General features: G+C 41.7%; 1 pseudogene; it reads left to right on the top strand.

Moving 5' to 3' along the window:
- Positions 1 to 18: 18 nt before the first annotated feature.
- Positions 19 to 19,575, top strand: LOC129832009 (adenine phosphoribosyltransferase-like; annotated as a pseudogene).
- The last annotated feature ends 489 nt before the right edge of the window (positions 19,576 to 20,064 follow it).

The following is a 20,064-nucleotide window of genomic DNA, read 5'->3' as shown; positions in this document are numbered from 1 at the left end:
AGGTTCTTCTCGCGCTTTCCATGGTAAAAAGGATGGCGTGATTCTTGCAACCCAAGAGATTGGACATATTTTAGATTCCACAAAAGGTATTGGTGGTGACCTAAATTAGAATGTCGAAACAAACGTCTTTCTTTTTCTAGAATGGAAGGTTTGCAAATCGTGTACCCAATCCGCGCTCTCTCAGCAGCATGTATGAGCAAGCTGGGTTTAATTAATGTTCTTTCTGGGGTTGAAACCTACTACCGATGGAGGATGGAGAGCTGAGGTTGAGGTCGTGTCAGAGGGTGCACTACTGTATCCGAGCCAAGCGTAAATGTTGCCCTAGTGTCGAATGGTGTCATTTACTTGGACTGGCACTGCATGGTGGTACGGGCAGGTAATTCATCTATTAAAGTAGCTAACTATGTAATGGAACTCATTTTACAAAAACGGACTATGCATTTTAAATATTGCAACATATACATATTTGGCAACATTTTATTAGGTTTTATGGACTATTAAATATTTCACCCAATGAACTAGGTCTGCATGTGCAGGCAGTCACTTGTCCAGACAAAAATCGGCGGTGAGTTCTAATCAGCCCACTGTTTTGTCACAAGGCAGAATTTACCATGAGCTTCCAGGAGAGGCGTAGGCCTTTTGTATTCTCCGCAAATGCACTGGAATCGGATTGTTATTCGAAGGTGGAGAGAAATGATGCAAAATCATCTGAGGCAACATTCGACTAAACATTGGAAAAGCCCCTGGGTTCATTGAAAGCTCATTACTGTAAAGATTAAGTGGGTGGAAAACAATAATTCTTCTGTGCTCCAGATATTATAAATCAAATAGCTTGTTTCCATTGGTATTACATTTTGACATTGATAAAAGTCTGCCTATACGCTGGTAATCCGTTTGGATAGCCTTGGGACCTTTCCATTGACTATATAACAAAGCCTTTATAATCCATTTTTAATAGGCAAATAGTTACAGTTGGTATTATCAAAATAAGAGTTTTAATAGAAAGTGACAATAATAAATTATTGATAAAACGAAATTATTCACACTAATACGCACACGTTGTATTACAAAACGTTCACACTGTTACGCACAAACAAATGAGACACGGTAATACAATCTGCCTACAACGAACATTTATTTATCTTTCTATAAAATTGAATTGTATTAAATGGAAGGTTCTGTCGATTTCTCTATTCTTACTATGGCGTCACAGAGTAGGCAAACAACTGAGTAGGCCTAGAGACACTCACCTTTTGGCTGTGTAGTCTCACCTAGACGCGCATAGCACAGGTGCAGCCTGCCTACCGAAACCCCCTTATGAATGGGTTAATGAATTCCAGCTTCTTCTCATACTCTGATAGTCTAATGGGATGTGTACCTTCAGGACACTCTTTGACTGTGAGCAGAGAGGAGGAGTTGAGATTGATAAGGGACTGTCCATGGAGATGCAAAAGGATATTTTCTCAGGTGAGGGAACATTATTGACAAGATGGCATTAGCCATAGAATTAGGAATTACTAAAATACTAGAATGGGCATGAACTTTATGATGGCATAAATGCCAGCCATTTTGGTCAGGGAGTTAGTCAACCAGTGCTGTGATATTGTGTGAAATAATTAATTTGAAGAATTTATCTGCACTGTACGTTTGTTAGCTAGCTAGCCAGTCAGTTTTAGAGGGAAGATTCCATAAATCTTTCAAATTAACTGCCAATATGACAACATTCCATTTACAAAAATGCAGTCAAACCACAGCCATACACTGGCTGAAATCAGTTGATGATAGGACTTAGACAAGTTGTAAATGCAACAAGTACTGATATTGTATCATACACCACATGACCAAAAGTATGTGGACACACCATCTCATTCCAAAGTCATGGGCATTAATATGGAGTTGGTCCCACCTTTGCTGCTATAACAATTTCCACTCTTCTGGTAAGGCTTTCCACTAGATGTTGGAACATTGTTGCAGGGACTTGCTTCCATTCAGCTACAAGAGCATTAGTGAGGTCGGTCACTGATGTTGGGAGATTAGGTCTGGCTCGCAGTCTGCGTTCCAATTCATCCCAAAGGTGTTCGACGGGGTTGAGGTCAGGGCTCTGTGCAGGCCAGTCAAATTCTTCCACACCGATCTCAACAAACCATTTCTGTATGGACCTCGCTTTGTGCACAGGAGCATTGTCATGCTGAAACAGGAAAGGGCCCTCCCCAAGCTCTAGCCACAAAGTTGGAAGCACAGAATCGTCTAGAACGTCATTGTATGCTATTGCGTTAAGATTTCCCGTCAATGGAACTAATGGGTCTACCCCAAACCATGAAAAACAGCTCCCGACCACTATTCCTCCTCCACCAAACTTTACAGTTGGCACTATGCATTGGGGCAGATAGCGTTCTCCTGGCATCTGCCAAACCCAGATTCGTCCATCAGACTGCCAGATGGTGAAGCGTGATTCATCCCTCCAGAGAACGCGTTTCCACTGCTCCAGGGTCCAATGGCAGCAAGCTTTACACAACTCCAGACGATGTTTGGCATTGCACATGGTGATCTTAGGCTTGTGTGAGGCTGCTCGGCCATGGAAACCCATTTCATGAAGCTCCTGACGAACAGTTCTTGTGCTGACGTTGCTTCCAGAGGCAGTTTGGAACTCCGTAGTGAGTGTTGCAACCGAGAACAGAGGATTTTTATGCACTACGCGCTTCAGCACTCGGCGGTCCTGTTCTGTGAGCTTGTGTGGCCTACTTGTGTTGCTCCTAGACGTTTCCACTTCACAATAACAGCACTTACAGTTGACTGAGGCAGCTCTAGCAGGGCAGAAATTTTACGAACTAACTTGTTGGAAAGTGGCATCCTATGACAGTGCCAAGTTGAAAGTCACTGAGCTCTTCAGTGAGGCCATTCTACTGCCAATGTTTGTCTATGGAGATTTCATGGCTGTGTGCTCGATTTTATACACCTGCCAGTAACGGCTTAAATAGCTTAATCCACTAATTTTACTTTTGTAAATATAATGTATATTAGCACTCAAAGTGTTCCAAGAATGAAAAAAACAACATTTATGGCCTGTTTACGTATATTATTGTCACGCTCGCCTGATGAAGAAGGAGTGGACCAAAGCGCAGCGTGTTACGTGTTCATGATATTTTATTAAACTGAACACTGAACACACAAAAATAACAAAGAGAAAAACGAACAGTTCTGTAAGGTAACTACAACTATACAGAAAACAACTACCCACAAACACAGGTGGGAAAAAAGGCTACCTAAGAATGATTCTCAATCAGAGACAACGATAGACAGCTGCCTCTGAATGAGAACCACACCCGGCCAAACACAAAGAAATAGAAAACATAGAAATAAAGAAACTAGAATGCCCACCCTAGTCACACCCTGGCCTAACCAAAATAGAGAATAAAAGGACTCTATGGCCAGGGCGTGAAAATTATAAAGGCTATTTATACAGAACATTGGTATAAAACCTGTATGAACTGTATTTATAGTTATATGACAATATTTGATGGTGTCAATAATTATATGACATACTTTCTGATATATCGCACGCCTTACTTGTTTCCTCCTTGCATTAGTAAAATCTGGATTATGCGTTAAACTGCCATTCATTCCAATTAGACTGGTTTGGATTTCTCCCTGACCAATACGGCTGCTAGTTTCACTCCATTCTAGAACTTTATGACATAGCCCCTCGAGTAGATTAATAGGATCTCTATGGCATTACAATTTTCATTAATTCATATTTTCACGTTTCTACCAATGGTTTTGACCTACAGTATATTTACACATGGTATTGCAGGTACCAAAAGTCCAGACTATTCCTGAGCATCCAGATGAAGACATGATGTGTCAAGGAGGAGTCAGATGTGCCTCCTCATCGAAGCTCAGAGACCTCACTAATACAACCCTGCCTGACACAACGGAGAGAAGATGAGTGTTGCTTGACAGTTAATGCATTTTTATATACATTTCTTTGAAATGTTACTTCTGTCAGTATATGTTTGACCTTATTGCCCCACAGTTTATATGATTGCTCTTTCCCCCATCCATAATCAATTTATTATGTGTGTGATAAAGTTAAAGCGGTTACTGTTTTATAAAAAAAACGCAAGAGGGTGCTGGTTGGTTCACTCACCAAAAGTGGTTATGCAGTCTTAATAACTTTCGAGTTAATGAAAATGAAACATTCTTAAACCAAAGTATAAGTAAGAGAATTTAGGCTGAGTCCCAAATTACCCCCTTCTCCTTCCCCAGGCACTTCAGGCCTCCATTTGCTTGTTCACATGCCCCCACCATTTGCACAAATGTCCCAAAGCTGAGGGAGTGAAAATGATTGCGTGTGTATGGGCTAATTATGCCCTTCGATAGCCTCTGACCAAGCCAGCAAGGCTGCAGGCCCCAGAGCAAAATACTATCCCAACGGCAGGTATCCTAGTGGTTAAAGTGTTGGACTTATAACTGAAAGGTTGCAAGATCAAATCCCAGAGTTGACAAGATAAAAATCTGTTGTTCTGCCCCTGAACAAGGCATTTAACCCACTGGTCCTAGACTGTCATTGAAATTAAGAATTTGTTCTTAACTGACTTGCCTAGCTAAATACTAAACACAGAAATACACCCCTTCAATTTGGTGGATTTGGCTATTTCAGCCACATCTGTTGCTGAAAGGTGTATAAAATCCAGCACACCGCCATGCAATCTCCATAGACAAACATTGGAATTAGAATGGCCTTACTGAAGAGCTCAGTGACTTTTAATGTGGCACCGTCATAGGATGCCAACTTTCCAACAAGTCAGTGTGTCACATTTCTGCCCTGCCTGACCTGCCCTAGTCAATTGTAAGTGCTGTTATTGTGAAGTGGAAACATCTAGGAGCAACAACGACTCAGCCGCAAAGTGGTAGGCCACACAAGCTCACAGAACTGGACCACCCGAGTGCTGAAGCGCGTAGTGCGTAAAAATCATCTGTCCTCGGTTACAACACTCACTACAGAGTTCCTAACGACCTCTTGAAGCAAGGTCAGCACAGTAACTGTTGGTCAGGAGCTGCATTAAATGGGTTTCCATGGTCAAGCAGCCACACATAAGCCTAAGATGTTTAACTGTTACTGAGATTTATATATTGTAAGGTCCCCCTCCAAAGACATGCTAAACTTTGGGAATATCAATTTTCTTTTCTCACTCTAGTGCAGTATAACTGTTTTATAGAGCATTGCAACCAATCATTTATACTAGCATTTCTTTAGGAAGTTTACACCAATACTGGTATGTTCAAAGCTATTGTGTAGAGTACAGGCATACGCCTATTAACTATATTTCAAAAACAATAACAAAGACAATATTATTTTCATGTTATATTGTGATGATTATCTATCAAGGTTAGCAAAGGTATTTTCTGTACAGTTTAAAATACATTACATGAGTCTGCTATATTCTTAAAGCTTAAAACCTTTTCTATGAATAAAGACATTTCCCGTCTGATAACTAATGTAAAACATAGTCTTGCATGCCATTGTGACAAAGTGTATTCACATTGACTGCTTTAGAAAACAAGCACACATAAACACCACAATTACTACCATCTGACTGTTTCCTAAAATGGGGGCATTGATGAGAAAATTCATAGTATAGTGTCACATCCACCACAACAACCGCCATGCATTGCCAGATACTGTAATGACAGGTATTTCTGAATTGGAAGTTGTTTATCCTCAAATTCTCTTTCATACTGGCTTATTATTCAGTGCCCCATGAAATAACACCATATATAGATTATACAGACCCTACTGAGTACATCCAATCCCACTTTAACATGGGAACAAATCATGTTTTTTTCACTATAAGCCAATATATATTTTATATGCAGGGATTTGCATTGTGTCCTATGAAATGGGTCTAGTAAAAGGCCACCAACACTCCGTATTATTCAGTGCCCCATGAAATGACACAATATAGAGATTCTAGAGACCCTACTGTCTACTTCCAACCCCAGTTTTATATGGGCACAAATAAAACATGTTTTTCACTATAAGCCCAGTATTGTCAACATGCCAGTCTGAACATTGTATTTCTCAAGTGGTCTTAAAATTCCTTAAATTCTCCATAAATTCATTTTTGCATTTGCTATTAAGCACAATAAAAATCAACATTGATTAAAATGTAATATACACTGCTCAAAAAAATAAAGGGAACACTTAAACAACACAATGTAACTCCAAGTCAATCACACTTCTGTGAAATCAAACTGTCCACTTAGGAAGCAACACTGATTGACAATAAATTTCACATGCTGTTGTGCAAATGGAATAGACAACAGGTGGAAATTATAGGCAATTAGCAAGACACCCCCAATAAAGGAGTGGTTCTGCAGGTGGTGACCACAGACCACTTCTCAGTTCCTATGCTTCCTGGCTGATGTTTTGGTCACTTTTGAATGCTGGTGGTGCTCTCACTCTAGTGGTAGCATGAGACGGAGTCTACAACCCACACAAGTGGCTCAGGTAGTGCAGCTCATCCAGGATGGCACATCAATGCGAGCTGTGGCAAGAAGGTTTGCTGTGTCTGTCAGCGTAGTGTCCAGAGCATGGAGGCGCTACCAGGAGACAGGCCAGTACATCAGGAGACGTGGAGGAGGCCATAGGAGGGCAACAACCCAGCAGCAGGACCGCGACCTCCGCCTTTGTGCAAGGAGGAGCACTGCCAGAGCCCTGCAAAATGACCTCCAGCAGGCCACAAATGTGCATGTGTCTGCTCAAACGGTCAGAAACATGAGGGTGGTATGAGGGCCCGCCGTCCACAGGTGGGGGTTGTGCTTACAGCCCAACACCGTGCAGGACGTTTGGCATTTGCCAGAGAACACCAAGATTGGCAAATTCGCCACTGGCGCCCTGTGCTCTTCACAGATGAAAGCAGATTCACACTGAGCACATGTGACAGACGTGACAGAGTCTGGAGACGCCGTGGAGAACGTTCTGCTGCCTGCAACATCCTCCAGCATGACCGGTTTGGCGGTGGGTCAGTCATGGTGTGGGGTGGCATTTCTTTGGGGGGCCGCACAGCCCTCCATGTGCTCACCAGAAGTATCCTGACTGCCATTAGGTACCGAGATGAGATCCTCAGACCCCTTGTGAGACCATATGCTGGTGCGGTTGGCCCTGGGTTCCTCCTAATGCAAGACAATGCTAGACCTCATGTGGCTGGAGTGTGTCAGCAGTTCCTGCAAGAGGAAGGCATTGATGCTATGGACTGGCCCGCCCGTTCCCCAGACCTGAATCCAATTGAGCACATCTGGGACATCATGTCTCGCTCCATCCACCAACGCCACGTTGCACCACAGACTGTCCAGGAGTTGGCGGATGCTTTAGTCCAGGTCTGGGAGGAGATCCCTCAGGAGACCATCTGCCACCTCATCAGGAGCATGCCCAGGCATTGTAGGGAGGTCATACAGGCACGTTGAGGCCACACACACTACTGAGCCTCATTTTGACTTGTTTTAAGGACATTACATCAAAGTTGGATCCGCCTGTAGTGTGGTTTTCCACTTTAATTTTGAGTGTGACTCCAAATCCAGACCTCCATGGGTTGATAAATTTGATTTCCATTGATAATTTTTGTGTGATTTTGTTGTCAGCACATTCAACTATGTAAAGAAAAAAATATTTAATAAGAATATTTCATTCATTCAGATCTAGGATGTGTTATTTTAGTGTTCCCTTTATTTTTTGAGCAGTGTATTTTTTAATGCGTTATCCACCCTGCGATGTTTTGAAATGCTGGCTTTCATTTTGAAGGTTTCCTCATTACCATACAAAAGTGACGCTAACAGTGTCACACCCTGGCCTTAGTTATCTTTGTTTTCTGTATTATTTTAGTTAGGTCAGGGTGTGACAGGGGGGATGTTTGTGTGTATTTGTCTCGTCTTGGGTGGTTGTATTGTATAGGGGGTTTTGTAGATCGTATGGGGTTGGGTTCAGTGTAGGTGTTTAGGAAAGTCTATGGTTGCCTGGTTTGGTTCTCAATCAGAGACAGTTGTTTATTGTTGTCTCTGATTGGGAGCCATATTTAAGGCAGCCATAGGCATTAGGCTGGTGTGGGTAATTGTCTATGTGTAAGTTGCCAGTGGCTGCACTTATTGTTTGAATAGCTTCACGGTCGTCTGTTTGTTGTTTTGTTTAGTTTGTATAGTGTTCGTTTCGTCTTCTCGTCAATAAAGAAGTATGTATTGTTATCACGCTGCGCCTTGGTCCACTCTTCCTCATCAAGACGATCGTGACAAGCAGAATAGTAAAGGCTTGTTGATCTCCTTTGCCAGTCTCTGGAAGTCACGCTTCGATCAGACTGACAGCATAATTGCATCAATGCTGCATAATAAATTCTGAAGTCAAACATTTTTCTTATGTAATCCAAAATTGTTATTGGATATGTGTGCAGCAAAAGTTCAACATTCACCTTTTGCTACTATTTCTGTTAACTCTACACTTACAATTTGATGCATACATTGGATAGATCCTTATGACCCACAGAACACAGAATGCACTGCAACTGCCTCTGCAACTCAATGCTGCAAGGCAGAGAGGAAGAGGTGAAGCAAGAGCGATAACAGGACCCAAAATTCGGCTTCTCCAGCAGGTGGCATTTTTTCTAGTTTTTTAAGCTCAACAAGGGAGGAGTTTTTGTAATCAAATTAAAGTTTATTGGTCATGTACACATATTTGCAGATGTTATCATAGATGCAGCGAACCCTAGCCACAGCCTGTTCACCCAACTCCCACTGGCGTACCACACACCCCTGCATGGGCTCTGGGGGCCCCCAACCCCCCTGCCTCACAGGGGCTGCGGGGTTGTAGTTGTGTGTGTAGTTGTGTGATGAACAGGCCGAGGCTCGGGTGGCTGAGGTCCTTGATGATCTTCTTGGCCTTCCTGTGACACCGGGTGCTGTAGATGTCCTGGAGGGCAGGCAGTGTGCCCCCGGTGATGCGTTAGGCTGACCGCATTACCCTCTGGAGAGCCCTGCGATTGCGGACGGTGCAATTGCACAAAGTCATAAGCGTCAGGGGACTCAATGTTGTTTTCCTTGTTGGTCAATGAGAATGTTGAATTTGGTTAATAAACGTTTAATGGTTTATTTGCTTGGTGTGACTTATTTGATCGAATATAAGTTTCGTAATGCTTAGGTTGTTACGAGTCTACTGATATAATTAGGACGCGTGACATCCTGCCAACTTTGAGAAAAAACACTATATCGGATTTGTGTCTGTCGTTCACATGCATATCAGTCATCTCATTGGCTATAATGGTCCCACCTGATTTTGCCTCTTCTCGGATGCCTTCCATTTTTGAAGAAATGTATTTCCATTGTTAGAGCGGCCACATGAGTATCTGGTCAATATAACGGATAATCTGTGTGCAAGGTAACCACAGCATTCCATTGGAAATAATTGTACTTCAGGTGTACCAAAACACAATGATGTTGTCGGTCTGATCGAGGCGTCGCCCTCTGAGTTTTGACAGCAACACATGACAATGTAGGACCCTCCAAGCGAGTTGGTAAGGGAGAGGGGCTGGTTTGGGATCATAGAGATAGATAGAGGACTCATCTTTATATCTGTGCCATTATAGCGTCTGTGACAGCATGGGCAGCGCCACAACCCATAGGAATCCCCACCCAGTTGACTACTTTGATTACTTTAAAATGGTGGAAGTATGGTGGAAGCCAATGGCGCTTCCCGTGCCAAAACTGCCTTTTGGCCACTAAAGGCTTCTATCATTATCTATGTTTGTGGTTCACCAAAGTTATTTGTACGCAGAGTATCTTCACATATCCACCACAAGACAGCGGTGTAAGTCTATTTAAATATTAATGATTAAAGCTGTTTGATACATTTTTTTACTTTTAACAACATTATAGCATTAGAACTATTGCATAATTTTTGTATTTTGTTTTATAATTTAAAACAGCAAACTTTCAAATATCTTAGCCATATTTTAGAGTAATCTGCTGTGCTATTTGAGCGGAATACACCATATTATTACAAAAAATATTATATTTTCATTTTAACCAATCTTATTAACTTTTGCTCCAATTGTGTATTTAATTTAACTAAGGAGACTACATGTGAATTTTGATTCTGCAATCTAAAATGTGTCTTGACATTGATTTAAACTGGATTATGATTTTCATTCAGGTTGCATTACTTTAAAAAGAATATAGTAGAAATGTTGCAATAACAATATCAGGGTCTAGCGCTAATGATAATGAGTAGAGCTCTGTAAGGCCTCCATGTCAGTATGTACTCTGTGGCATGGTCTACACATTGGCACACTCCCTGGAACCTGATATGGGTGGCCAGGTCAGCAGACAGATTCACAGCCCAGGCTCCTCTGCCTCTATAACTGTGTGGACTGTTACTACAAATGGACGCTTTGGCTGTTCCAACAGACAGGGGGGCTGGTACCTTTCCCTAATGGCACCAAACACCAAAGGACCAACGTTTGCCTGGTTGGACCCATCAAGACTCTACTGTAATTCCCAGGTACTAGTGATATACCTTTAGTTTCCTGGTCTATTTGTCCAAAGAAGATGAGAGTGAGTGTTGAGTGGCTTTTAGCAGTTGAATTTCACATTTCTGGGTCATCAAACTCTTGGGATGTATTCCCCAGGAGAGTACTTTTGCCTTTCAAGAGGGATTAAAAGATGATGTGGTAACTGAACAATACAGTGGGTATCCTAAGTATTCACCCTCCTTGGATTTGTTCACATTTCATTGGATTGTCCTTTTTTTGTCAACGATCTAGCCAAAACATTATGTCTTCTGAACATTTTATAAAGATGAATGAAAAATATAACACTAATACTGTATACCTTGATTAGATAAGTATTAACCCCCCTGAGTCAATACATGTTAGAAACATCGTTGGTAGTGATTAAAGATGCAAGTCTTCTTTGCACACCTGGATTGTGCAACTCATTATTATTTTCAAAATTCTAGCTCTGTCAAGGTGTTGCGGATCATGGCTAGACAGCAATTTTCACGTCTTCTTGGTAAGCAACTCCAGTGTAGATTTGGCCTTGTGTTGTAGGTTATTGTCTTGCTGAAAGGTAAATTCCTCTCCCAGTGTCTGGTATAAAGCAGGCTGAAGCAGGTTTTCCTCTAGGATTTAGCCTGTGCTTAGCTCCATCCTGTTTCTTTTTACCCTGAACAACTCGCCAGTCCTTGCTGATGTCAGGCAGTTACTCAGTGATGTGTTGCGTTTGCCACAAACATAAGGCTTTGCATTTAGGCCAAAAAGTGTATTCCTTTGCCGTGTTTTTTGCAGTATTACTTTAGTGCCTTGTTGCATAAGCACAGGATGTACATTTTTGAATATTTTTATTCTGTAGATTTGTATTCTTATTTTAACTCTGTCATTTAGGTCATTATTGTGGAGTCACTACAATGTTGTTGTTGATCTCTCCTCAGTTTTCTCCCATCACAGCCATTGAACTCTATAACTGTTTTAAAATGACCAATGACCTCATAGTGACATCCCTGAGCATTTTTCCTTCCTGTCCTGCAACTTAGTTCAGAATGACGACTGTATTTTTTATGTCTGGGTGGTTTAATACATAATCTACAGCATAATTATTAACTTGACCACGCGTAAAGATATATTCAATGTATGATTTGTTATTGTTAACCATCAACCAAGCACTGCCCATCTTTATGAGGTTTTAGAAAAGCTCCCTGGTCTTTGTAGTTGAATCTGTGCTTGAAACGCAATACTTGACTGAGGGACCTTACAGATTAAATGTATGGGGGGCATAGGAAGGGGTAGCCATTCATAAATCATGTCAACCCCTATTATTTCACATCCGAGTAGCACAGCGGTCTAAGGCACGAGGCATCACTACAGACCTGGGTTCGATCCCAGGCTGTGTCACAGCCGACCAGGACCGGAAGACCCATGAGGCGGCGGGTTTAGCAAGCACTGTGTCAAGAAGCAGTGTGGCTTGGTACTGTAGGGTCATGTTTAGTGGACACATGGCTCTCGCCCTTCGCCTCTTCCGGAGTCCATAGTGGAGTTGCAGCGATGGGACAAGATGGTAACAACCAATTGGATATCATGAAATTGAGGAACAAAAGGGTTAAAAGTACAAAAAAATGGTTGTATATATATATACAGTGGGGAGAACAAGTATTTGATACACTGCCGATTTTGCAGGTTTTCCTACTTACAAAGCATGTAGAGGTCTGTAATTTTTTATCATAGGTACACTTCAACTGTGAGAGACGGAATCTAAAACAAAAATCCAGAAAATCACATTGTATGATTTTTAACCTCTACTTCCTCACAAACCCGGATCCGGGAGCACCCCCACCAGTAAAAAAGCTGACTAGCATAGCCTAGCATAGCGTCACAAGTAAATACTAGCATCTAAATATCATTAAATCACAAGTCCAAGACACCAGATGAAAGATACACTTCTTGAGAATCCAGCCACCATTTCTGATTTTTAACAGGGAAGACACAATATGTAAATCTATTAGCTAACCACGTTAGCAAAAGACCGTTTTTCTTCACCATCAGTAGCTATCACCAATTCGACCAAATAAAGATATAAATAGCCACTAACCAAGAAAAAAATTCATCAGATGACAGTCTGATAACATATTTATAGTATAGCATATGTTTTGTTAGAAAAATGTGCATATTTCAGGTCTAAATCATAGTTTACCATTGCAGCCACCATCACAAATCCCCCCAAAGCGACTAGAATAACTACAGAGAGCAACGTGTATTACCTAATTACTCATCATAAAACATTTCTTAAAAATACACAGCATACAGCAATTGAAAGACACAGATCTTGTGAATCAAGACAATATTTCAGATTTTCTAAGTGTTTTACAGCGAAAACACAATATATCGTTATATTAGCTTACCACAATAGCAAACCAGACAACAGCATTGATTCCAGCCAAACATAGCGATAACGTATTCACCACCAAAATAAATTAATTTTTCACTAACCTTCTCAGAATTCTTCAGATGACAGTCCTGTAACATCATATTACACAATCCATATAGGTTTTGTTCGAAAATGTGCATATTTAGCAGCACAAATCGTGGTTATACAATGTGATCAGTGGCAACAGGTCATGCATTCTGGCCGGCGCCATCTTGGAAAGGCACCTAATCTAATCAATAAATAATCGTAAACTTGACTAAAAAATACAGGTTGGACATCAAATGAAAGATGCATTAGTTATTAATGCAACCGCTGAGTTAGATTTTTAAAATTAACGTTACTAGACATACAGTGTGCGTTACAGCCAGACTAGTGCCGCAATAATGGCGGACAAATCCGTTTACATTTTTCCACATAAATACGGAATTTCATCATAAATAGCTCTTACTTTTGGACGAGCTTCCATCAGAATCTTGGCCAAGTGGTCCTTTGTCCAAAAGAATCGTTGCTTGGTTGTAAAACGTCGTCTTCAACTTCGGAATTAGCAGCTAACAATAGCTATGTGGCCACAACATGCCCAAATCCTCAAAAAGCAATACTAAGGAAATTCCGAAAATAGCAATATACTCGCATAAACTGATATAACTCGGTTTAAAATAACTTCGTTATGATGTTTCTAACACCTATATCGAATTAAATTACAGACGGATATATCTAAGGTCGATAACTGAGCGTTTCAAAATGCCATCCTGAGGTCTTGCTTTGCGTAATGGCGAACGTCGAAAAGAGAGCTCCCCTCGTTCCTTGGCCTTTTATAAACTCTGAGAACTACGTAGAAACTCCATTCCACTTCTCATTGGTTACTGACATCCAGGGGAAGGCGGGTGCAGTTCATGTCGACCCATAGGATACATACAGAGCTTTAAACTGATCTGAGAACAGAGCCTCGTTTTCAGACCTTCGCAGTTCCTGTCATGGATTTCGCTGCAGAAAGAGTTCTGTTTCACCCACAGACATAATTCAAACGGATTTAGAAACTAGAGAGTGTTTTCTATCCAATAGTAATAATAATATGCATATTGTACGAGCAAGAATTGAGTACAAGGCAGTTTCATGTGGGTACGAATTTGTGCTATGTCAAAATGGCACCCCCTAGTGTCAAGAATTTGCATTTTATTGCATGACATAAGTATTTGATACATCAGAAAAGCAGAACTTAATATTTGGTACAGAAACCTTTGTTTGCAATTACAGAGATCATACGTTTCCTGTCGTTCTTGACCAGGTTTGCACACACTGCAGCAGGGATTTTTGCACACTCCTCCATATAGACCTTTTCCAGATCCTTCAGGTTTCGGGGCTGACGCTGGGCAATACGGACTTTCAGCTCCCTCCAAAGATTTTCTATTGGGTTCAGGTCTGGAGACTGGCTAGGCCACTCCAGGACCTTGTAAGTGGCTTCTTACGGAGCCACTCCTTAGTTGCCCTGGCTGTGTGTTTTGGGTCGTTGTCATGCTGGAAGACCCAGCCACGACCCATCTTCAATGCTCTTACTGAGGCAAGGAGGTTGTTGGCCAAGATCTCGCAATACATGGCCCCATCCTCCCCTCAATACGGTACAGTCGTCCTGTCCCCTTTGCAGAAAAGCATCCCCAAAGAATGATGTTTCCACCTCCATGCTTCACGGTTGGGACGGTGTTCTTGGGGTTGTACTCATCCTTCTTTTTCCTCCAAACATGGCGAATGGAGTTTAGAACAAAAAGCTCTATTTTTGTCTCATCAGACCACATGACCTTCTCCCATTCCTCCTCTGGATCATCCAGATGGTCATTGGCAAACTTCAGACGGGCCTGGACATACGCTGGCTTGAGCAGGGGGACCTTCCGTGCGCTGCAGGATTTTAATCCATGACGGCGTAGTGTGTTACTAATGGTTTTCTTTGAGACTGTGGTCCCAGCTCTCTTCAGGTCATTGACCAGGTCCTGCCGTGTAGTTGTGGGCTGATCCCTCACCTTCCTCATGATCATTGATGCCCCACAAGGTGAGATCTTGCATGGAGCCCCAGACCGAGGGTGATTGACCGTCATCTTGAACGTCTTCCATTTTCTAATAATTGCGTCAACAGTTGTTGCCTTCTCACCAAGCTGCTTGCCTATTGTCCTGTAGCCCATCCCAGCCTTGTGCAGGTCTACAATTGTATCCCTGATGTCCTTACACAGCTCTCTGGTCTTGGCCATTGTGGAGAGGTTGGAGTCTGTTTGATTGAGTCTGTGGACAGGTGTCTTTTATACAGGTAATGAGTTCAAACAGGTGCAGTTAATACAGGTAATGAGTGGAGAACAGGAGGGCTTCTTAAAGAAAAACTAACAGGTCTGTGAGAGCCGGAATTCTTACTGGTTGGTAGGTGATCAAATACTTATGTCATGCAATAAAATGAAAATGAATTACTTAAAAATCATACAATGTGATTTTCTGGATTTTTGTTTTAGATTCCGTCTCTCACAGTTGAAGTGTACCTATGATAAAAATTACAGACCTCTACATGCTTTGTAAGTAGGGAAACCTGCAAAATCGGCAGTGTATCAAATACTTGTTCTCCCCACTGTACATATATTATTTCACACAGAGTGAGTCCCTGTAACTTATTATGTGATTTGTCAAGCCAAATGTTACTCCTGAAATAATTTAGACTTGCCTAAACAAAGGGGTGAATACTTATGCAACAACTATACACTCACCGGCCAGTTTATTAGGGACACCCATATAGTACCGGGTCTGCCCCCCCCCCCCCCTTGTCTCCAGAACAGCCTGAATTCTTCAGGGTGTGGATGCTACAAGGTGTCGGAAACGTTTGCTGCTCAATTGGTATCAAGGGACCTAACGTGTACCAGGGAAACATTCCCCACACCATTACACCACCGCCACCAGCTTGTACCAGGCAGGATGGTTCCATGGACTCATGCTGCTTATACTAAATGCTGACTCTGTCATCAGCATGGTGCAACAGGAACAGTGATTCGTCAGACAAGGTAATGTTCTTCCACTCCTCAAATTGTTCTGTGTTGGTGATTGCGTGCCCACTGGAGCCACGTCTTCTTGTTTTTAGCTGATAGGAGTGGTCGTCTGCTGCATTAGCCCATCCGGGACAAGGATCGACAAGTTGTGCTTTTCGAGATGCCATTCAGCACGCCACTGTTGTACTGCGCCGGTACTTGTCTGTTTGTGGACAATCTGTTAGCTTGCACGATTCTTGCCATTCTCCTTCGACCTCTCTCATCAACTAGCTGTTTTCACCCACAGGACTGCCTTTGATTGGATGTTTTTTGTTTGTCGCACATTCTTGGTAAACCCTATACACTGTCGTACGTGAAAAGCCAAGGAGGGCGGCAATTTTTGGCAATCATATCACCCTCAAAGTCATTTAGGTCACTTGTTTTGACCATTCTAACGTTCAATCTAACAGTAACTGAATGCCTCGATGCCTGTCTGCCTACTTTATATAACAAGCCATGGCCACGTGACTCATTGTCTGTAGGAGCGATCCATTTCGTGATTTTTGTGAACGGGATGGTGTACCTAATAAACTGACTAGTGAGTGTATTTTAATAATTTTATTTTATTATTAATTAGTAAAAATGTGTAGAATTTTCTTTTCAATTTGACATCATGGAGTATGTTGTGTTGATCAATGAGAAAAATTACAATTAAATCTATTTCAATCCCACTTTGTAACGGAAACAAAATACGAAGGAATCCAATGGGGGTGTGTCACGTTCCTGACCTTATTTCCTTTGTTTAGCCTTGTTTAGTTGGTCAGGACGTGAGCTGGGTGGGCATTCTATGTTATGTGTTTCAATGTTGGGTTCATTGTATTGGCCTGATATGGTTCTCAATCAGAGGCAGGTGTTTGTCATTGTCTCTGATTGGGAACCATATTAAGGTAGACTGTTTCTCACTGTTTGTTTTGTGGGTGATTATTGCTATGTCTGTGTTTGTTCGCCACACGGTACTGTTTCGTTCGTTCGTTCGTTCCTTCCTGTTCGTGCGTTCATGTTTTATGTTCTCAAGTTCAGGTCTGTTCACGTCGTTTTGTTATTTTGTATTTTGTCAGTGTTCTGTTTTTGTTGGATATCATTAAAATTTGACATCATGAACATTCACCCCGCTGCACCTTGGTCCTCCTCTCTTCCACCTAAAGACGAGCGTTACAGAGTGAATACTTATGATACCCACTGTACAAGCTATAACTATAACAAATTTCCCCTGCAATGTGTAAAATGTGTATTTTGCCCAGTGCATATATGTAAAGATACTGTAAGGAAACCCATAGCAGTCCGGGTGGTCAATCTGGTTAATTCTGATCAGGCCCTGTCAGATTGTGTGAAGGACCTTTTCTATCCATTCCAGAAGGAGGCCATTGACCTGGTAATGGGTATAGATGCAATGGGATTCATCCTCGGTAAACAACCAGTCAATAATATTTTAGGAAAACATACAATCTCAACCAATCTGCTCATGTGTTGTTGCTGAAGTGTGGCTCCATGCTACTTACTTGATACTAATTTTATTTCAAATCCAGCAAGCTCCACTGAAAGGGCAGGAAACCTAACCCCATTGCCAATGATACTTAATTTAGGGGTAGTACACGTAGGTCCTGCTTGGGGAATTGCGTCACCAAGGACACACTTTAAGAGTACAATATCACACCATGCAATTCAAAATAAAAGCCTTGCTAAATCAATCACAGTATGTGTGAAATGGATCTGTATGGATTGATCTACATGAAATGCTGCTGTCTCTTCAATCACTTCAATTTCTTCTGAGAGAAAATATTGATTGGTGAAATGAACTCACAATCTCATCAATACAATAACAGTCTATCTGTGCTGTTTCGAAGATGTAATTTTTATCTTGGTGGTTTTCAGGATCGGCTGTGGCCACCACCCTTGGAAAGGGCTTTCTGGCTATCCGCATAGCAGGACACCTGTGCACACAAACCCAGAGCACAGTGACTACTCAGGCAGAGAGAAGATTGTGAAGGTTCGCCTGGATGTGTTAAGGCCAAGTGAGTCACCATCACAGTCTGACAGGATAGCTTTCCTTGGTGAATAACTCACAATTTTGAGTCTATGGCCAATGAACGGACACCACTCGTCTAAGGTTTCAAGAGTCCTGCATTGTTTGTAGAATCTTGAGGTGAAGGATAAAGAGACATACTCATTAACATGAATGTAGCAATGGACAACATAGTGTGAGACAAGCTCAATGAACCCACAAGCAAAGAGGCAGTATGGCCTGTTTTGGCTCTGACTCTTTGTATTTGTTTCAATGAATACAACCATGGCCTCATTCCCTCCAGACATAGCCACTCCTATTTCCTGTGACATAATGCCCTCTAGTGTTGGTGCAGGAACCAAGGGCCCTACTCTGTACAGCAAATATTTAAGGAAACATTTGCCCTTCAAGAAGATTCTCTGAATGTGTTTTGTACTGTATCCCAGACTGCCGGTGTGCATACTGTGAGTTAGGAATTTGAATAGAAATGCGGTGTAGATCCCAAATAGCACCCTATTCCCTTATTTTGACCAGTGCCCATAAAGCTAGTAATGCACTATGTAGGGAATAGGGTGCCATTTGGGACACAACCACAACCACTAGTTGGTCTGTCTCTGTGCTTCAGGTGCTGATAGTGGACCCGTGGATAGAGACCGGAGGAACCATGAAGGCTGCTATCAAACTGGTGGAGAGGACGGGAGCGACTGTTGTAGGTCAGTGTGTAATCACAGTGCCAGACAATGTGTCTCATTGTAGGTAGGCTAGACTTGATTTAACTTGTTGTATTACTGAGTAGTGCAAAAAATATATACTTTAATCACAACTGTATAAAGTTTTCTTCTACCTTAATTATTATCAAGTAAAAGTAATGCATACTTGCAGGTGTTGCTGCTGTGGCCATTGAGAACAGCGAGGGAGGGAAGTGGATCAAGGAGAAATACAAACACTCTCACTGCATCCCGGAGGAACTACAGAGTCAAATTGACAAACAATATCTTGACTCCTTCAAGAGCTTCGCCAGTTAAATGCTCAAACTCAATGTCATGCAGTTCAGAGTAGGGTAGGCTATCTCCAACTGTGCTGACCAGGATTCTATGTTACTCTTGCATGGTGCTTTCACCAAGAAGTAACGAAGATCATATATTGCCTTGTAGTGGCAATGCATTCAATGTTTTTTGTTCCTATACAAGCATATTGTATATACAGTGCCTAGTGAAAGTCTACACACCTGTTGCACAGTCTTCACATTTTGTTGTATTAAAATTTAATCTAAAAAGGGATTACATGTATTTTTTTTGCTACAGATCTACACAACCTCCTCCACAAATTCAAAGTGAAAGAAAGTTAGAAAAATGTTCTTGATTGCCTGTCTTCATACCCCAGAGTTAATACTTGGTGGAAGCCCAAGACATATTAGGTACACCACCGTGGCTTGCTATATAAAGCAGAAATGGCCGGTCTCTTGGGCTTTTCACACACGACAGTGCAGTGTCTTGGATTTACCGAGAATGGTGCGACAAAGAAAAAAAACATCCAGTCAACAGCAACAGACCTGTGGGCGAAAACAGCTTGTCGATGAGGTGTCGATGAGGTTGAAAAATAAACTACAGGTTTGTGGTGGCAGCACCATGTTGGGTATGCTTGTCACTGGCAGGGACTGTGGAGTTTGTTAGGATTAAAAAAAAAAATGTAATGTAAGCATAGCCCATTACATTACCTCAGTCTTCTGAAAACCTAACCCTGGGATATAAAAAAAAAAATAGTGCGCAACAATTACCCAAAATGTAATGCCAAATATGCACAGAATGGATTTCCAGGAGGTGTTGACTGTTTCTAAATAGTCCAGTCTCAGTCCTGACTTAAATCTGCTTAAAGAAAAACAAGACAATGTTTGAATATGGCTGTCCATCAATGATTCCCAACCAAATTTAATGAGCTTGAGCAATTTTGACAAAACAATGGATATACAGACTGTTACCCTAAGAGTTGTGTAAGGCTGGTAGGCTGTAGAATCTTATTAAAAATGATTTACATCTGTAATAGCTGCCA

The sequence above is a fragment of the Salvelinus fontinalis genome, chromosome 33, assembly GCF_029448725.1.
Source record: "Salvelinus fontinalis isolate EN_2023a chromosome 33, ASM2944872v1, whole genome shotgun sequence".
In the NCBI taxonomy this organism is placed as follows: Eukaryota; Metazoa; Chordata; class Actinopteri; order Salmoniformes; family Salmonidae; genus Salvelinus; species Salvelinus fontinalis.
The sequence above is the reverse complement of the archived record's forward strand: the minus strand, read 5'-3'. Positions and strand labels throughout refer to the sequence as shown.